The sequence below is a fragment of the Lissotriton helveticus genome, chromosome 6 (assembly GCF_964261635.1).
Source record: "Lissotriton helveticus chromosome 6, aLisHel1.1, whole genome shotgun sequence".
Lineage (NCBI taxonomy): Eukaryota > Metazoa > Chordata > Amphibia > Caudata > Salamandridae > Lissotriton > Lissotriton helveticus.
In genome coordinates, this window is record NC_136067.1 from 584634213 (window position 1) to 584652256 (window position 18044).

General features: G+C 43.8%; 1 protein-coding gene across 2 annotated transcripts in view; it reads left to right on the plus strand.

The window, feature by feature from the left end:
* The window catches only part of SMAP1 (small ArfGAP 1), an 870387-nt gene that overhangs the window by 109639 nt on the left and 742704 nt on the right, over window positions 1-18044 (plus strand). The gene's annotated exons all lie outside the window — the stretch shown is intronic.

Below are 18044 nucleotides of genomic sequence, written 5' to 3' on the forward strand. Positions count from 1 at the left end.
ACAGAGGTGCCACTAACCCACATGTATATAACCGTAGATATGTACATTCATAACCCGCCTTGCCTTAGGGTTTCCAGGTAAATAACATGACATAGGTTGTACATGTTCCTTACGGTTAGATGAGTACATGTTTTTGTGTGTGTAAACAAAGAAAAACATCAAGGCTTTCAGGCGTTTCCCCTCATAAATCGAGCATGATGTGTTATTGGTAAAGTTTGTTTCACGTCCTGTTTTTAAACTCTATCTAGGCCTGTGAACATGCTGGCTGGCTCCTTGCATGAGCTGGAGGACGCTGTATCGCGGAGGTGAGTAGATGTCACCAAGGATGCTGTGATGCTGTTAAAAGCAGCGAGGGATGAAGCGCTGCGGTACACCCGGAGACTATTTCCAGGATCATTTATCATGATTTCCGCTCACCTTGTATTACCAAGGATAATGCGACTTCTGCAAGGCATTTTAATGCGGTAGTCATCAGTTCGGGAGCTGAGGTTTCTGTTGTGCAGCACTTTTCTGTTTTAAATAGCCTTAATGTTACATTTGCTAGGTCATATCCTTGAAATGTATTCGTACTGTTCAAAATTGGGCAGCTTGACTTTTGTCAACCTTTCTTCTGTTATTCGCATCCTATCAGGTACTTGGCACTTTATGAGCAGCTCAGTTTTACACAATATCTTCTCACACACATTGCATGCATGGAATGGTCCCCCTTATGATGGTTCCCGGATCGTGAAGCTCCAGTTATAAAGTTTAGCCTAGGTGATGGAAATATATATTTGTGCACATAATTGCCAGACATGATTCTGCATGTATTTTTGCATATACGGAATTTCGGCATTCACATTTTGTTTGAGTGTGTTCCTGGGAATATAACGATAAAAGGTGAATACCACAAAAACTCTAAGTTTGTGTATATTCACCATGAAATTTCAGGTAATGAAAAACAAAATCATGTATTCCCATTAACTGCCTACGTGCATTTCCTGGATAGTATTGTGGAGGGAAATCCTCCAGATGTGATGGGGGTGTACAGGGAGGTGTTCGTCATGCAAAGAAATGATTTTTTTGTGGAGATATTATTCAAACAAAAAGAAAATTTCCACCTCGTCGATATTTTAGTACTCTTGGTAAACTGCAAATGTTTTCTTGGAATTCTTTGAGAATGCCACAGAATCAGATATTTATTCGATGTGTCTGTAATCCAAAGGAAGCAAATCTCAGACTTTCTCACAATTCCATATGTGAATCCAGTCTTTTTTATTCACGTCCATCTTAGTTATAAACTTCAAATTGTTTTGCATAGAATTTCAACCCTTAGGCAATGAAATGTAGTGTTTAAGTGGGAACAACCAAATGGTTATGTTTACATTAATATGCATGTCTTCAGTGTCTTTGTAGAGGCTAAATGGTCAAACATGCAATATAGCTGTGTTGCTTGATTATGAATTTACCTTGAAAAAACAAAAGATAAGAGCCGTTTGGAGAAACAGGAACAGTTAAACGGTTTGGCCGGGAGTACAGTTACTGAAACGGGTCTGAGGACTGTCTCAAAGTACAATCAATCTGAATGAGTCTTTATACAGTTTTTTGGGTGTCAAAAAGTACTAATTTTTTGGGTAAAAGAAAGTGGACCTGGTCTGTGGAGTCATAAATAAGGCCATTGTTAACAAATACAGGTGTGCCTCAACCTTGTGTGTACTCAATGGAGGCCAGTGGGTAACGTGTCCAGATGTCCAGCATGCTTGGCGCATGATCACTATTTGTACTGTATGTGCTGTTTCCTGATTGGCTATGTGTTCCTAACTTCGTGTGCATCTGACTTTGATGCTTTCGGGATGTGCGCACTCCTTCGGCCATGTGTGCTTTATTGGGGGCCAATCTCCCTGAACCTTGTGGTGTCACTTCGCTTATCTAGGGGATGGACCTGAGTTTCCTGTTTGGGCATTTGTCTGCCGGCTACAAGCCACCCCACCTGTGACCTGTCAATCAGTAACCTAAGGCCTATGTCGCAGAGCCTGCCTGACTACGTATTTCATAGTCTTGGTTGATGGAGAGTTTAATGGTGATGCGATTTTGCTCGTATTATATGCTTATAATGAGTGTACCATTATAAGCATAGGTCATCGATTTTATCAATATTGGCAGCAGTACCAGCATCCTATGCCACAACCTATTTCCCTCCCTAGGGAACACTCTGCTCTCTGTCCTTTTGCAGCAACCTTAGGAAGAGCCATACATTTTTTGAAACTCTTAACTCTCTTGTTAGACATTAAGGTGATGAGCAATGTTGTGGCTATGTAGGCTCTAGGCCCAATGTTAACACTTTAAACCTTACCCATTTCCTTGCTCAACAATGCATGGCCCTTAGAGTCTGTGAAGTGTGTTTTCTAGGGGCGATATCAGCCACCTCAATCGCTGTGGAATTATGGATCATCTGTAACTTGGCAGTGTTACTTTTGGATATCCCCCCAGTACTACATTACAATAGGTATGTGCCCCTATTGTGACACTAGCACTCTTCCATCTATATCTAGGAGAGAATGGGATAGTCTAAGAGATGGTAATTTGAGGGGGCTACCACTGATTTAACCTGTATATCCAGTGGCATCCGTTTATCAAAACTACTCTCAGAATGTTAACTTTCTTTCCTATTGGGATTGTTATATTACCAAGTTGAATGGACTTACAGCTTTCTCAAATAGTCTTCAGCCTTGGGTCTAATATATTAACCCCTTAACTGCTCAGACGTTTTCACCTGTGTTGGGCTCTTTTTTGGCTATTTGGGGTACTTTGCGCTTAGTCCTCCATAACGTTTTTCCACATAAAGTATCCACGCCATATTTGTGTCCTTTTTTCCAACATCCTTGGGATTCTATAGGGATCCCTGAAGAAGACCAAGAAAATGCCCAAAAAACAACAACAGTTTGAGGTTTTAAAAAAAATACGAAAAAGAGCTTCACAAAAAAGTGTGGTATTTTTTCCCTAAAACGAAAGGCTTGCTGTGCTGAACTCTCTATCTTCCCAGCTTCCAGGCCATGCATACACACTGCTTACATCTGGAAGGTACAAATGCATAGAAATTCAATTAGTAATAAAAATAGTTATACAGTAATAACAAATGTCCACTATTCTGTTTTAAAATGTCTCCTGATTTAAAAATGATAACTCACCTAAGAAAGGAGTATCACTCACGGTGCTGACCTGAAATGTGAATGGGATGGGGGACAAAATCAAAAGGGGCATTGTACAACACTCAAGAGACAGGCCCCCAGTATTGTGTTACTGCATCTAGTTGGTAATAAGTCCAAGGCTCTCATGCGGTGGGGATACAAGCTCCTGATCCATGCTGACTATTCCTCGGGGTCCCGAAGGACAGGTATCCTGATTAAAAAGAATTTAGCTCTTACTCCGACATGTACCTGAAAGGATACGGGGGGTAGGTTTGCTGTATTGGTGGTGGAATGGGAAGGGAAAGCGCTTAATGTGGTCTCAACATACCTTCCGCCAGTGATAGGTAAAGAAGCATTGTTAGACCTGGGGAAAATACTGGTAGACCTTCTACTGGGTACACTGATATTAGGGGGGGGGGGACTTAAACATGACAACGGACGACCAAAGAGATGGGCACACAACACGCACCCAGTCATGCTGCCAAACACACATGGCTGAGTTTACAAAGGCCATGTGCCTCACAAACATATGGAGTTCTTTACAGATGGATGAGACCCACTACACTTATTATTCTAACGCCCACAAAAGTATGTCCCGCATTGACTACTTCTTGACACAGGCCGCAGACATTGGTTACTTCCGCAATCCCCACGCTCTGCCGAGAGGTTTTTCTGACCACTCCCCAGTGTGGGTTGAATTTACATTCTCTACACACTGTCCACGAACCGCCATAGTCCTCAGCACGTGGCTGCTAAAAATCCCGGATATACGAGCAAACCTACTCACACAGACCAGTAACTACTTCAAAGATAATGTAGGATCAGTAGACTCCGCGCAGACCATATGGGAGGCTTTTAAAGTGGTAGTGAAGGAGCAAGGTCTGGCGTTAAATGTGGGGTATAGTAAACCCATGACAGCAACAGCTTTCGCAAGTGTAAAGTGAACTCCAATCATTGGAGGAAGAGTGCATAAGGCCTCCCACAGATGCCTCTATACATAGACTCGCGATTAAACAGCTAGAATATAGGACCTTAGCAGAGGACCTATCAGGGCCAAACTTTTGCATACCCAACACAAGCTTTATGAAATGGGGGATAGGGCTGGGAAGCTGCTAGCCTGGCTGGAAAGGAGAGAAAAAGGTGAGAGGTGGGTGCCCAGGCTGACTCTTCAGAATACACAACAGATCACAGACCCACAGGGTATCGCAAATGCATTTGCTAACCATTATACGGCAGAAGATTCCCCGACAACTCCTAGTAGATATGCGGCTGCCTACGCTCTCAGAGGAAGATTGGGACTTCTAAGAAGAGGAACTCACGGATGACGAAATTAAGAAAGGCTTAGTTAGAAGTAGCAAGGATGCAAATCATTATTGACCAGAGATGCAAGCTGGCAACTCTCGCTATAGGAAGTGTACTTTTCAGTGCAACGCTGTGCCTGGGCAGGTCCTTTCCCCTTGTGCCTGACTTTTAAAGCAAGTGCAAGACGGTTGACGGAGCACAGTCAGAAAAAAAGGTTCAAAGAGACTTTATTTCGGTCAGAATGACCTAGAAAGTGCGACACACGGTATACAATTACATAACAAAAGGAAAATAAAGTGCACACGGTAAACATTTACATAACAAAAAAAATAAAATACGCATGCTATCAATCTTAAATATAAAAAAGAGGATAAAACCCAGTACTTGGTAGAAGCATAATTTCATATTAGGCAGTACAATGAGATTTTAGGGATAAGGGTAGGCAAAACTTTGCAGGAGATTTGTTGTAAGTGCGCAGTGCAATAAATATATAAGTTAGCTAAAAAAGAAGGCAAATAAAAACAGTGATTATTGAATTAAAAACTTTACAGTTCTGAAAAGCAATTATGCAGAAAATAAAGCTTCGGGGCAGGGCTGTCATAGTTCGTTTCTAGAAGTAAGGTAGACCCTTCTGGTGCACCACATTGAGAATAGAAAGCCTGCAACCGAATACACTATTGGGATGCTAGAGTCAGTTTTCAGTATCCTAAAGACTTCGAGACAACGCCTGTTGCCCAGGTTCCTGCATATCTGAACCAACCAACGCTTCCTTGCTCTCTTGTAACCTGGACAGCTAAAGAAGACGTGGAGCTCAGATTCTTCGGGATGCTCACAAGCCGGACAATGATTCATATGTTGATCTCACCCCTTGGATGTAAAACAGCGGAGTGGGAGCACCCCATGTCTATATTGTAAGTAAAGCTTCCTTGCTACTGGTGGGTTTATGAGATCAATTGCCGGCTCAAAGCGAGGTATATCTTTAATTTCCAGAAACCCAGAGGAAAGTTTCCCAATTCTAGTAAGGGTATGCAGTTGGGTCAGTCTGTACTCTTTATAGTGTGCCTTCATTTGTTCCTTAGATATTAACAGGCAGGCTGACTCGGGGCAAGACCAGCAGTCCCCTAGACCCATACTAGTTAGTAAGGATTTCATGTATGCGAGCCAAGGGATCTTTACAGCGCCACGTGCCCTAAGAACTTCTGCTAGTTCCTCCCTATACGATACAAGTTCGGATGTTGCCCACAGGCGGCGCCAATACATTATAGTTTTGGCGCCTGCTACTTCAGCTATTGAGGTTATGCCTGTGTCGAGACGTAATGGAACCAGCGGGGTACTACGTGGCAGTTTAAATAGTTGTCTTAGATATTGGTTTTCCACCTGCATTAGCTTCTTCATATTTTAGTTGCGCCAGAGCTCTGCACCATATAAAGCCCCACCTCTCGCCTGCGCCCTATAGATTTTGATTGCTGAACTTATGGTTCTTTTGCTGGAGTTATTGAAAACCCTCAAAATGCCTCCTGAAGACTGTGCTAATTTTAGGGTGGACTTGGTGATATGTAGCCCCCAATCCATAGCCTAATTCATGACCACAAGTGGATCTGATTGCGAACAGCTCCAGAATCAGGCTTAGAAGCATGCGGGGGGCAGACTTCCATCCTTGCTTTGAGTTTTGTACTGCACTTTCCTTGTTATCCTTTTTCTTTAACGGTTGGATGCCACGATTTAACAAGCATTGGCAAAGCCAATAGGTCTCGCTTATGCGAGAGCTGTTGGCTTTGTCAATGTGTTTTCGCTATGTGGTACGTCATGCTAAAAAGTTGGGGTGAAAAGGCAGTATGACATGGCCAGTGCTGGGTGTATTATAGTACTTACTGTTTTTTTCCGGCAGTCGGAAGAGACAAGCAAGAAGGGGGGGGGGGGAGTGGTTGAAGTGGATGGGCAAGCAACAACAGGGGGATGGCATAGGGGGCAAGATTATGGTGCAAGCAACAATTAGGGTAAGGGGTCAGAAGGATGGTGAAGCACTGATGGGGGTATAGGTAACCGGTCAAGCAACAACACGGGAAGGGGAGCACAACACTGCAAGCAATGACGATGACAGCGCTGGAGGAAGGGGAAGGATGGGGCCAGAAACCACGCAGAGCAGGTTGGGGGGAGGAGGTGAGGAGGCCTGTAAACACATGCATTCTTAGTGAGTGCTGCCTGTAGAAGAAAAAAGTAGCTCGATCCAGAAAGCACTCACAGCAGGAGGACACTAGGGCCATGCTCCAGGGGAGCGAGATAAACATGAAGAGGAAGTGAAGCGGGCACGCGCTGACCATACATACAAGCAAATAAGAGTGAAGATGAAGCCAACCAGTGGTAGCTAATGGGCGGGGATCTAAGCCCCCTAAACCCTAACACAATGTGTTACAAGCCCCAGCACATGCACTGTCTCAGGCAAGACCTAAAAAGGGAACAAACACAGAAGACTTTGCGCCCCTAGTGATACAAATTACTTTTCCAAAAGTGATATTATTACAAGAGACTGCAAAATCGTCATTGGAAAAGGCCTGCTTACCAATAGCAAAGGCAGGGATAAAATCAAACTCCATTTTCTGTAAGACTCAAAAATAAAGATGCTGCCACCGTGCACATGCACTCTCCACCTCTCTTCTGTCTGTATCATTTCAGGGTTAAACTGAGTTACCTCATCATATGAAGTGGATTTGCTGTTCTGTGTTCCTCGGTTTAAAGAATTCTGAAGCCCTCAATGTGTCACTAAATTTGGTAGCAAGTACTCCTGCTATTTAAAGCACTTAGTGGCACACACCCACATCCGCCTTTCTCTACCCCATAGGCCAGTGGTTCCCAAACTTTTTTAACCCGTGGCTCCCTTAACCTAGTTGGCAGTTGGCCGTGGCTCCCCACCATTTTTTTTACCGGTGGACGGGTGGGGGGGGGGGGTGGGGGATGTATGCACGACCTCGGGAATATTTCCTGTTCGCTTCCTAAATTAATTGGGATGGCAGAGCCCACTGGTCTAATCATTTTCAAACTTTCATACATTAGGGCGAGTCTGCCTGTTAGTTGTAACAAATAAATGCAATAGCCGAGGGGCATCGGTGGATGCTACAGATGTGGGGGTATGGAGGGAGGAATAAAAGAAATAAAGGTGTGCAGCAGGAGTGGTCACAAGCAAAATGAACAGATAGTAGGGCCAGGAATTGCTGGAAGAGGGATTGAGCAAACAAACCAATGGTACAGCTTTAAATCCAATAGAAGGCAAGTTATTGACTGCAGTTGGAGTAGGTGAGTCAAGAATTACAGAACTGCTAGCAGACGATCTGAAGCAAGAGATGCAGCAGGAATGCAGCAATAGACCATGCAGCTGGAGGAACTCAACTAAAACAAACTAGTAGGGTTTCAGCAATGAGTGTAACAGGAACTGAAGCAGAAGATGCAGTACATTGAAGAAGGAGCAGTTGTAGATGCAGCGAGAGGCAGAGCTGCAGCTGGGTGTGTTGTGCCAAGAACTACACATGGGGTGTTAGCAATAGATGTTGCAAGAAGAGGAGCAAGAGCTGCAGCACAAATCTCAAAAATAAGAAATACTGCAGGTGTGCATGGAGAGATACTCTATGAATTAATGAAAGGGCATTTGTAAGCAATCATCATGGTCATAAAACTGTCAGAGAAGAGGAGTGGAACTCCCGGGGAGGATGCGTCCTGCAACTGGAAAATAACAAGGAAAGGACCATCTTTATGTGACAGGCTCTGGGAGGAACGAGAACTTTCCAACTGTAGTTCTAGCATTTATCTCTATTGAGCAAGGCAGACAAAGACTGCAGTATTTATGGTAGATCGCAAAATGAAGCTACCAGCACCCCTTGCTCCATTTTTATGACAAGAAACAGATGTTCTTCTTTTGAATACTGCCGTGAATGTTACCAATGCGTTGTGTGCTGTTTCTGGATGCACTGCTTGTGCATTGCCGTGCTGGGAAGGAAAGGTTTGATGACGGCACAAGGGTTCTGCAGCTAGCAGTAGTGACACAAGGCCCAGTGGGACCAAGGTTTGAACCTCATCCCAGGAAGACTGTTCAAAGGTCAATCCAATTCGTTCAAAAAGCTGTACCTCCCTGCTGAAAACGGAATTAATTTACTTTTTAACTAATTGTAATTTGGAGCCGTAGCCTTTGTGAAAGGGATGAGAGCTGCCTGGCACCCTGAAGTTCATATTAATTGTCACGGATGAAAATCAAAGCAGACTGCAAGCCCGTGTCCCACTGCTCGTCCCCTCTCCCTCCACCCGGCAGGCGGAACTTGCCCCCCCTGCCCCTCCAACATGTCTTCGGGCTGCAGCCCTGGAAGAGACCTCTAGCCCGCCGCCGCCCCCTGTTCGCAGGACACCAGGCCCGAGATCACATGATCTCTGAAAGAATGTATACCAATTTTTCACATCTGAAAAAATATTAGGTGACGTGCCATGTTTTGCCACCGAAAACATCGTGTAAATGATGTTTCTAGCAACAAAGTTACAGTTCAATAAATTCTCATGGGCACTTCGGGATATAAAGACTACTGTGAAAATATAATATCTGGCCTTCGAGAATTAGTGTTTTGCAAGTGCCTTTCAAACTGACATCGCTGCACGTGTTTTCGCAGATGTAGCCTCTGTGCCATTACTGGCAGACGCAGCTCGCCCGCCCTGTTATTGCTGTGCCTCGTGGGACCCTCTTCAGAAGTCACAAACAGGTATGTGTGGTCAAGACAGAGGGAAACAAAAGTTTTATATGTGTGTTCATTCCTCTACGATAGCCTTCCTCTGTCTGACCAAAGAGACCAGGTGACGTGACATGCTGCAATACGTTCATCCTGCATTCAGGCCCTGGGTAGGGCCTCAAATAGATGCAAAATATTTATTGCCTACACACGACCAGACGCTATCGTTCCCATATCGTGCGCAACGCCCCTGGCTACTGATAACGGCGGACCAGGGCGCCGCGGCGCACAGTTTGGGAACCACAGTGCTATGAATTCGCTTTACTTCCTGTGATGTGCTATGAATGGAGCTGGCAGGATAATGATCGACCACTTATGTATTTTAAAACTGCGTTGCTCAGGGACGGCAGTTTTGTCGAGTTGCTTTCCAGTATAAAAAAAAAGTTGCAGCCATCCTTTCTAAAATAAAACACACGAAGAGCCCTATTTCAAATGCTGCACGTGACAGAGCAATTTTATGAAACATCCCAGAGGGACACCTTCACTCGAGTAACGTGAAGGAGGCAACCTGGCCTTGGACACCTGCTGCTCAGTGCAAGAAGCGCGTAAAATGTAAATATGATGGAGCCATCTCAAAACGAGGCAGAGGGGAGGGTGAAACCACGCGTTGCCTGTTATGAGCACGCGTGGATTGTGGACTCCACACAGTGAACGCAGACACTTCATGTGCTGCTGAGTGACTATATCGGGGCACAGACCTGCCTGGCCTGAGGCAGCATACGTCCCTTGTCACCACGCCCTCACAGTGTGTGCAGGGCAGGCGTCACGAGGCACCAAGTTAAAACACACCGTGTTAGCAAAACATTGTATACATTCTAATACACGTCCATATAAATCGTTTATAAAAAAAAACGACAGGTTAATTAGTAAATAAAAAAAACAAGCTGCGAGTGAACAGCTGAAAAGGAAAGGAGTGTTTATAGCGTCGTAATAAATAACAAGCATTGAAAATGCAATAGGTCTTGCCTTTGATTAAGTTAAAGCCATTTGCTTTGCTAATGGTATTGTATAGCAAAGTAAATGGCTTTAACTTAATCAAATACCATTAGCAAAGCAAATGGCTTTAACTTAATCACAGGCGAGACCTATTGCATTTTCAGTGCTCGTTAACCTCTTCGAGGCGTATGACGAGCTGAGCTCGTCATAACGTACGTGGAACGCCCATGCTGGGATAATTCCCCTCCTGTGCAGGGCGTTCCATTGTGTGGGCGGAGTCATGAGCACAGCTCCACTGTGCTGCATGAGGAGATGAGCTTGTCATGAGTACCGCGGCGGCGCCCCCCCCCTCCCCCGCGGCTAAGGGGTTAATGTGATCTGTGTTTCCAACAACCTATTGTGGCGATAGTCTTTCACCCAACTGTCCGCCAAAAAATGATAATACCATTCATAGCATATTGCGTTCCACTTACATTCTGGATTAAAGACAACCCTTGCATGGAATTTGAAAGATTCTGATATTTTCTTATCTATAGGGTTAAATAATAAATAAGTAATGCATTTGCTCGTTCTAGGTTACTCTTTCTTCCACCTCCAGCTTAATTACATGCACAGTCATGAATTTATCGCACTTTTACTTTTTTCTGCTCATGATGAACAATATCGAAAAAAAACAATGGCAAATCTAGTAGGTCTGCATTACCACCCAAAAGGCGAAACCTATTGGCTATGCCAACGCTTGTTCTCAGTTGAGCAGCCTTAGTTGAGTCTCCTTAATGCAAGTAGATCAACATGCCCAATTTCCTTGTTTACTTAATTTCGGGTAGCCCTATAGTGCGGTAAAGTAGTACATTTCATCATAGAATGCGAACTACGCTGCTTTATTTAGTCTTGACCCAGACCGTGTTCTAACTGCTAATATGTATTAAAGCGATGTGTAATCAAATGATGTTATTGGCTTAAAGTTTGGGGTTCTGCGTGTCCGCTTGGCTGGCAGTTTTTATAGTCTGCGTAGTTCTTTTATAAAGTATAAACAGTGGCCCGATCAATATGCTCCATTGTGTAATGGAAGAAAGGAGTGTATGTTAACTAAAGTAAATAACGTTGCTTCTGCGTCAGTTCGCAACACTTCCTGTATTACGGTAAAAGTGGCTTGACACTGTTTCTGAACACGTGTATTTAGTGTTGTTTGAAGTATTCTTCAATAGAAATGTTTGATTATCTGCTGCCCTCCTGCGGCTCAATGTGGAATTTTCAGCAGAAAAACACATATCAATGGCGTCTGTACTTCGCAACTTTTAACAATACAGGCTTTTTCTTGCTTTCTGTAACGTATCCCTTTCCCTTGTGTACTTGTATGTGTAAATGCTCTTATTTGATTCATACTGGAGACACTGTTTTTAATTACACTGATAATTCTGAGCGCCTAGAGTTGGAGCGACTTTTATTCAGTTATGTTATAAAAAATAATTTGAAATATATCGGTTGAATGCATATAGTTTTCTTGCTTAAGAAACCTACCCACTTTTATCGCACTAGAATCAGAGTGATAAGATATCTGTAGGAAAATGCGTGGGAATGTCTCGCATAAGTTGCCTTTAATAGCATAATATGTACTGTAACTTCTCTTTTTCTTGCTGAATAGATGTCAACTTCCCTCATTATTTGACCCGTCACTACATAATAATTCCAGTAGCCCTTACTAAGAGTAATGAAGTAACCATTACACGTATGTAATAATAGGATCTAATTTAATGTAAGTTTGTTTGTTTTTATTTTTAAATCTTTGTATTCACTTTTCCAGAACATTACAGGTCATGTGATACTTTCAATGAATAAATAAAAGGCACAAGAAAAACGGTCTCAAGAACCACGTTATACATGTAAACAATAACTTTAAAGAAGAAAACAAAAGTACAAATACAAAACAAGACAATGCAGCATCAATATTGCCGTGCATCAACACATTAGGTGTAGCGGATCAATAGGAATGTAGCATAAACTCACTTAGGAGAGGGGCCGGGGGGAAAGGGTAGGCCAGAATCATTCAAACATAATCACTTAAGTATTGCAGTGGGATATGTACCTATTGTCTCTAAAGCGACCTGCTTTCAGTAGGAGACTTAGTAGGGCGTGGGGGCAAAGGCACAACTAGAGCCACATTTCGGGGTGGGAGGGGCTACTAAAAATGTCGGGGGGGGGGTCTAATTTTTTCAATAATAGGCAGGATGGAGATAAAGGGGTGAAAAAGAACAAAGCCTCATAACAAAGCCTCGTTAACACGTAAAAGGTCTTTTAAAGACCTGTGAAGTACTTGGTGCAGCTGCGAGAAGCTAAAAAACTGTACAAGTGTGTGCCCGGGAAGCTGACTCACCCGGGCTGACACGCACACAACGGGAGAGGGGGGTGCTCTAGCCTTTTGAGCCCAATGGGTATTGCACGTCTATGTTCGTGGATAGATCCCCCAGTCCGCCCAACTCTGTTTGACCTATTTACAACAAGGGGTGGTGATGGACAGAGTCTCTGAATTAAGCAGAATACTCTCACCCAGTCAAGAGATCAGGGCTAAATCCAACACCGTTTTTTAGCTCATTGCACCATCCCAGTTTCAGAACCTGGCTGTATGCAAATTAGACTGTCCCTGGCCCAGTGCATCATGGAAACAGGGCAGACCAGACTACAAAAGCCAATTCTTACACTGGGAAGGAAACAAGCTTCCGGGGACCGGTTTCTGGCATTTCAGCCGTCTTCGGCCCGGCTTGCTTGAATCCTGATGGTGCAATGAGCAAGGGACTCACATCTGAGTATACCCTTCCACGCTTAGGGTGGACAAAAATATTTACAACAAGGGGTGGTGATGGACAGAGTCTCTGAATTAAGCAGAATACTCTCACCCAGTCAAGAGATCAGGGCTAAATCCAACACCGTTTTTTAGCTCATTGCACCATCCCAGTTTCAGAACCTGGCTGTATGCAAATTAGACTGTCCCTGGCCCAGTGCATCATGGAAACAGGGCAGACCAGACTACAAAAGCCAATTCTTACACTGGGAAGGAAACAAGCTTCCGGGGACCGGTTTCTGGCATTTCAGCCGTCTTCGGCCCGGCTTGCTTGAATCCTGATGGTGCAATGAGCAAGGGACTCACATCTGAGTAATCCCTTCCACGCTTAGGGTGGACAAAAATATTTACAACAAGGGGTGGTGATGGACAGAGTCTCTGAATTAAGCAGAATACTCTCACCCAGTCAAGAGATCAGGGCTAAATCCAACACCGTTTTTTAGCTCATTGCACCATCCCAGTTTCAGAACCTGGCTGTATGCTGGGATGGGGCAGTGAGCTAAATAACGGTGATGGATCACGCCCTGATCTTTGGACTGGGTAAGAGTGGTCTGCTTAAATCAGACACTCTGTTCATCACCACCCCCTTTTCTGAATCGTTTTTGGCCACTATAGGTGTGGCAGGGTATACTCAGACATGAGTCCCTTGCTCACTGCTCCATCAGGATTCAAGCAAGCCGGGCCGATGAGGCTGAAATGCCAGAAACCGGTCCCCGGTAGCTTGTCTCCTTTCTGGTGAAGAATTGGCTTGGTAGTTTGGTCTGCCCTGTTCCCATGATGCACTGGGCCAGGGACAGACTAATTTGCATATAGCCAGGTTCTGAGCTGGGATGGGGCAGTGAGCTAAATAACGGTGATGGATCACGCCCTGATCTTTGGACTGGGTAAGAGTGGTCTGCTTAATTCAGACACTCTGTTCATCACCACCCCCTTTTCTGAATCAACTCTGTTTGACCAGCAGTCGCTGGGGGGGGGGGGAAATAGCAGCATCCCCCTCCGATGAGTAGGTGGCAAAGTTGTCACGTATCTCCGTATCGAGGTCGTTCAGTCTATCATGCCTCCCCCAGAGTTCCAAATCTCGTTCTGCAGGATCGTCCGTGCAAACTTTCCTTAGTTGGCAGTGGCACTCTTCCTCTACTGCCCATTCCAGGAAGACAGCCTGCCATTTAGTCTTTATCGGGGGTCGGGCTAGCCCAATGAATGGCAATGCTCTGTCGAGCCAGTACCAGACCCAGCTGAGTGAATCTGTACTGTATTCTTTTACCCCTTCTTGTGGGGGCTGTAGCAGAGTTAGCAAGCAGTGCTGAATTGGCAGCTCTGTGTTCACTTTTGTTATTCTGCGTACTTCCTGTAGTATCCCACCCTAAAATGGCTGTAACTGTACGCAATCCCACGTGACATGGCCAAAGTCTGCCAGGGATGCACCACAACGTGTGCAGCCCGCAAGGCATGTTAGGTAAACTCTATGAAGGCGTTATGGTGTCAGGTAGGCTTTATATAGGTAGTAAAACTGCATCAATTTAAACCGGACGTTGCTGGCCACCTCCCAAACGTATGCCAGGGCTTGCTTCCATGCCCCGTTTGTGAGTTCTCCAGCTCCCCATCCCATGACGCACACTTTGATTCAGTATTAGTCTGTCACTTCTGAGTGCTGCATATAGTCTGTATATGATACCCTATAAGGAGCTGGGATGTAATATCAACTGTAAGACGCAGGACTCATCGGGTTCTTCTGGAAATTTCGTCCAGATTTCTCGGGCCATGCGAGATATACCGGCGTATTGCAAGAATTGCCCCTGGCTTATTCCAAAATGGGTCCCAAACTGTTCTAATGACACCAAGTTCCCATTTAGAAAAAAAACCCTCGCCAGGGGTGTGGAATTTTTTAAATAATCTACTTGGCCAAGGGACAAAATGCCACTGAGATCTACATGTCCTGTAAAATCCACTTGTCCCACCTACTTCCGTCCCTACAACAATTAGAAGGGCTGACAGAGAAACATTCAATATATTTTTGTTTTATTGAAATCAGTAAACAATTAAATGCTTTATAATAATGCAAATCTACCATCCAACGTTACCAATAAAAAAATAAATGAAAAACATTAGAAAGCATGTGTAAATGACTGCTCGAGAAAGATTGATGGATAAAATAAAGGAAAGAATGAACAGAAAGAAAAAAATGAAAGGTAAAAGGAAATAAGGCAAAAAGAAAGGAAAGAAAAATAAAGGATGAAGGTAGGTAATACAGAAAGGAATGGAAAAAGTGAAGATAAACAGAAAAGGCAGAAAAGAAAAAAAGAAAAAAGAAGGAAGACAAAAAGGAAAGAAAGAAAATGGAAGGAAAGAGGGTACCAAGTATAAAGAAATATTGGATACTAAAAACCAAGTTACACACCCCACCTATATTACAATAAAACGGTAGCAAATTAAACACCATAAAATGTTTCTTTTCCCGGCACAAAGTTGATCAAACAACCACTGGTGAAAGAGAGTCTAGGAATGCCATGAAATAGCAGCAGTTAACTTCAAACAGAATTTACAACAGCGCTGGAAGGAGATAGGAACTGATAAAGCTGAAATATGCCATGGGCTCACTTCAAATGTGTCCTACGATCACATCTGGCAACACTGGTACTAAAGGAAAATCCTTGAGTGTGCATGTGCACCTTGTGAAAGAGAAAAAATGCACTGCAGCTACTCAAAGTGACTTTAACCGTAGGATTAAGTAATGGTGCTGACCCACTTCCCCATGCTGTATGCTGTAGTGGGTGGAAGCAAATGGGAATGACACAACAACAGACCAATGGGTGAATAGAGGTGTCGAAATGCCCCATTAAGTAATATTATACATATTATTTTAGTAAAATAAAAAGGTCTTGGCTAAAACCAGACCTAAAAGTGATGACGCAATCACATGTCGCACCACTTACACATGCATGCTTGATGATCATGTACATTTATCAGAAAGCTGCATGAGCAGATGACTTTTTTTTTTATTTACTGCCTGATCAGAGAAGGATCTTGCTTTTCTGACCTATTGGTTTTGTCAGTGCTTTTTGGCCATGCTGTGCATCATTAGCAAAAAGCTTTTGGCTGATGCTGTGTAGCATTGTGAATATAAGAGGAAAAACAAACAGCCATGATGATGACTGGACCATTTCCTAGGCTCACAGATTTATGAGGATGTGTGCAAATGCGGGCATCATCAAAAATGCATGCGCCTATGGAATAACGGGGCACATGTTTTGAAAATATTTATTAACGGATCAAAAATGGACCCCCCTTTGGCTTGCCTACAGACACAGAAGCCTGTTTCATGCCCTGCCACGGAGCTAGAATCTCACTGACTGGGTCTTATCTGAAATGTATAGGTAGAAAACTGAACCCTCCTGCTCGATTTGCCTGCGCCATCAGTCTTAACATTCTATGATGTACCACACTGCGTGCGTGCCATTAGTGAACCAAGAGGCAAGGCAGTTGTCATGTGAACACTACTGTGGACAGAATATTATAGAACATTGTAGTCTATTAATTAAAAAACTACAGGTTTTTGTACGGGTGGTATTCAGAACGCATGCATTTGAAAGTTTTTCTATTCTTCATTATGAAGATAAAGTTTTGATGAAATAAATCTGTGCCTAAGATCACACAAATTAAGCATGGAAGCCATTTTTTATCCAGCCAGGTTCTCTTTCACAAAAGAGTACTTAAATAGTTCCGGACCGTCATGAAGAATTCTGCAATATCACAAATAGCAGAATTTGATATTATTAGTACATTGAGGCGGCTACTGTGTTCTATGGAAAACAACGTTCACTTTTCAGAATAAATATATTTTTCACCCACATTCAGATCTGGGTCTGAAGCCCTGCCATGGCATTTTGGGTCTTAACAAACAATGAGAATGGTGCAATTTACGCGTCGTGGCTCTGTTCCAGACTGAAAGGACCCTACTCAAGAGGTGACATAATCATCATAGTGAGTCCCGCAAATGCAAAGCCACCTTTGCGCCTCCCTCTAATGATGTGATACTTTGGAGGGTACCTCCTTACCCATTATCCAGTAATGCCAGTGTCCTTTTACAATTTTTAGCAAGCCTGGCAGCTCAAGAATGATAAATTGCAGTGCTGACGCTGTTGCACCGCCGCAGCTTATAAAAATGCGCACACTGGGCCAAATGAAGCTTGAAAAATAGAAGACACTGGCCAATTGAGTATTTTCTCGCACAAATGGGAAAAATATCACCGATTTGTGAGGAAAATTGTCCAATGTGGCATCTCTATCACATGTCTGGTGTGAAAGGGAGTTTGAATCTGCTCTGCCCACCAATGGAAAGGTGCACAGTCTGCACTGCTCCAACAGCAGCGATGAGGTCGATGGGAGCCTGTGCATCCTGCAGCCACAAGGGTATCTCAGTACACAAGGTCCGTCACAGCAGGCGCAGCAGTTCTATTCTATTCTGAGCGATCTGCTCGAAAAAATAACGTTTTTGAACACTCTAGCAATGCTTTAAAAAAAAAAAAAAGATATTTTAATCTCTATCTTAAGTAGATTACTTACAAGAGGCGAGATTTACAGAGACACTGTCCACGATTCTCAGAAGCTCCACAGAAGCAAAGGCCCTTACACCTGAAAATGGACAGGGCTTCAGCCCCCACTCTCTCCCCCAACCCCTGTCGTGGGTGTCAACCCGGGCTGAGACAGCTTCATGGGCACACACACAGCCACACCTGAGTACTTCACAGGTCTTTCAAAGACCATTCACTTGTTAACAAGGCTTCTATTGTGTTTTCGCCCCTTAGAGTCCCTGCATCACCACTATCTGCCTATGGCTGAAAGATTAGTCCTCCCCCTCCACCCGCCGAAATGTGGCTCTAATTGCGCCTCTGCTGTCTGACTTATTTTAATTTCAATATGCAGATGTTCAAGTCTGCGCTATACAAATTCGCATTTACATTTTTAATTTTTATTTTACAAGAACCTAACCCTTGGTGCACAGTGAAGTCGTGATACCCCGTTGTATATCGGTGAAAA